The following is a 2915-nucleotide window of genomic DNA, read 5'->3' on the forward strand; positions in this document are numbered from 1 at the left end:
TAATAATTTTAGCTGTTTTATCTCTGCTGTTATGTACATATGCAGGAGGTAGGTAGCCTTATGACATTTTTAATTTTAAACCTATTAAAAATAAATTTTAGATTGGCATTTCGCTTTTAGAACCGACTGTTGGTGATGGATTATTTTAAAATGGCAGTTGATTGGTCAGTGCTATATTTGATGGACCAATCGGCAATCAGGCGGCCAATTAATCGATGTCTCAATTCAGTGACTGCTAATTGGCCTATCTCTCAATCTGGTTCAACTTCGATGTAATTTTATAAACCCATTCGTAAATTCAAAATGTCACAACCATCAATTGAATATTAAAATACTTACTAATTTTCCTTATTCACAAAAAGTGAATACAATAAAAAAAAAAAGTTGATCGCACAACTTTTACTTACTACCCTATTTATAGATTCAACTGATCCAAATAGTACAAGAGCTGGGATGAAAAAAAGCAGTTATTTCACTCCATTTTTTCATTACTTTAACGAAAACTATGAATAATCACTAGTCACAATTGATGAGTCTGCCAAGTATAGGTAGGGGAATACAAAATGGTGGTTGTTTCAAAACCTTAAAAAAACATTAATTTTTCATTCGGAGCTCTGTACCTTAAAAACTACCAACAACACTATAAAATCTAATAGCACAAGAGCTGGGGTGAAAAAAAGGGCAGTTATCTCATATTATTTGATTACTTTAATACATAAAAACTATGGATAATTACTAGTCAAAACTGATGAGTAAAGGTAGGGGGAAGAAAAAATTGTGGCTGTATCAAAACGTTAAAAATAATTAATTTTTCATTCTGAGCTCTTTATCTCTATAAATACCAACAATAATAGAAAATCTAAGAGAACATCATTTGAAGTACAGTAAATTTGCTAAAATGTAAGCCCTAATAGAGCTATTTACGTACAATAGTTCTCGAGATATAGCTTTTTAAAAAGCAATATTTCATAAAAATGTTGTACAGAACGTAGTGAAAGATCGGTAGTTAGTGAATTTATTTTGACAAATCTATATCTCAGGAACTGTGTGACGTAACAATGCCTATTAGCACTCAAATTAAAGCTAGTTTTATGGGCTATAAAGTAGTATACATTGTTTATCTTCGTAGAAGTAGTAGTTTTCATGATATTTGCTAAAATAAATTGATTTATAGTTGTTAAGACAAATTTTCATTTGCCAAATTAATATTTATATGAGAATTTCATAAAAACTACTACCCCTACGAAGATAAGTGTCATAAACTACGTTATAGTAAGTTAAATTTCCTTTATTTTGATTGTTGGCAGACATATGTGTGTCTAATGGGTCTAGAGATATATTTTTTCAAATATCAAACATTTTATACGAACAACAAGAAATTAACATTTTGTGAATTGATTTTGTCGAATATCATGAAAACTGCTATTCCTACAAAGATAAACGTCATAAACTATTCTATAGTAAATTTAACTAGCTTTATTTTGAGTGCTGACAGACATCTGTTTTTCTTATGGTTTCTGAAATAGAGTTTTTCAAAAATCAAACTTATTGTCCGAACAACTATAAATCAATTTATTTCAGCAAATATCATGAAAGCTACTTTTCCTACGAAGGTCAAGGTCAACTACTTTATAGCTTTAATCTGAGTGCTAATAGACATCTATACGTCACTTACTTCCAGAGATATAAATTTCTCAAAATAAATTAACTAATCACTAATCTTTCAGTATATTATTAAGAAATGTTGCTTTTTAAAAAGCAATCTCTCCAGAACTATTGGATGTAAATAGCTCTATTAGGGCTAATATTTCAGCAAATTTAATCTTCTTTAAATAATGTTTTTTTTTTAGATTTTCTGGTTCTGTTGGTAGTTTTAAAATATAGAGTGTTAGAATGAAAAATATTGTTTTTTAAAGAATTGAAACAGCCGCCATTTTTTATTCCCTTTACCTATACTTGGCAGACTCATCAGTTTTGACAATTAATTATACATAGTTTTCATTAAAGTAATAAAACATTGGGGTGAAATAACTTAATTTATTTCTTCCCGGCTATTGTATTATAACAAACGTATTCACGTTCAATAGTTCCCGAGATATAGCTGTTTTAAAAGCAACTGAAAAATCAGAAGTTATTGAATGCATTCTGAGAAATTTATATCGCAAAAACCATAAGACATACAGATGTCTGTGAGTATTCAAGTTAAATCTAATTTAATGTACTATAAAGTAGTTTATGACTAATATATAACCTTTACACTTTCTTTTGACTGGTTATTACTGTTTAAATGAATTATATTTTATCCAACTTTTAGTCTCAAAACAATTTATATTTCTTTATAAGTCCAGTGTTTCGGCCAATTTGGGCATCCTCAAGGACAATCTTAAACACAATTTTACTACCACATCAATTTTAAAAAACTCTTCACAGGCTATTCTCTTTAAAATTGTCCTTCTTTATTTATTTATTTATTTATTTTATATCAGATCGCCCTGGTGGGCCTTACTAGGTTGATATAACCGTTACATTGTATATATTTTTAACAGTTGATTATGAGGGGCGGAGGGGGGTATAGTCTCGTACAAAAGACACCCACAACTATATACAATGTTATAATTAAAAGAAAAAAAGAGAGAATATAACTAAATAAGAATAATGCTTCTTAATAAAAGAGAAAAGTAAAATTAATAACAAAAAATAATGATATTTGTAGACATAACAAAACAAACAATTGCCCTCTAATGGTAAAAAGAAACAAGTTAGTTTAAAAAAAAAAGAAGATTGTCCTTGAGGATGACCGAATTGGCCGAAACGTCAGACTTATAAAGAAATATAAATTGTTTTGAGACTAAAATTAGATAAAAAGATAGAGACTAAAATTAGATAAAAAGATAGAGACTAAAATTAGATAAAAA

General features: G+C 28.5%; 1 protein-coding gene across 4 annotated transcripts in view; it reads right to left on the reverse strand.

Moving 5' to 3' along the window:
• Positions 1 to 2915, reverse strand: part of Camta (Calmodulin-binding transcription activator) — a gene marked incomplete at its 5' end in the record, with an annotated part of 117157 nt that overhangs the window by 59858 nt on the left and 54384 nt on the right.

The sequence above is a fragment of the Halyomorpha halys genome, unplaced genomic scaffold (assembly GCF_000696795.3).
Source record: "Halyomorpha halys isolate HHAL.00 unplaced genomic scaffold, Hhal_1.1 Scaffold1046.1, whole genome shotgun sequence".
Taxonomy (NCBI): domain Eukaryota; kingdom Metazoa; phylum Arthropoda; class Insecta; order Hemiptera; family Pentatomidae; genus Halyomorpha; species Halyomorpha halys.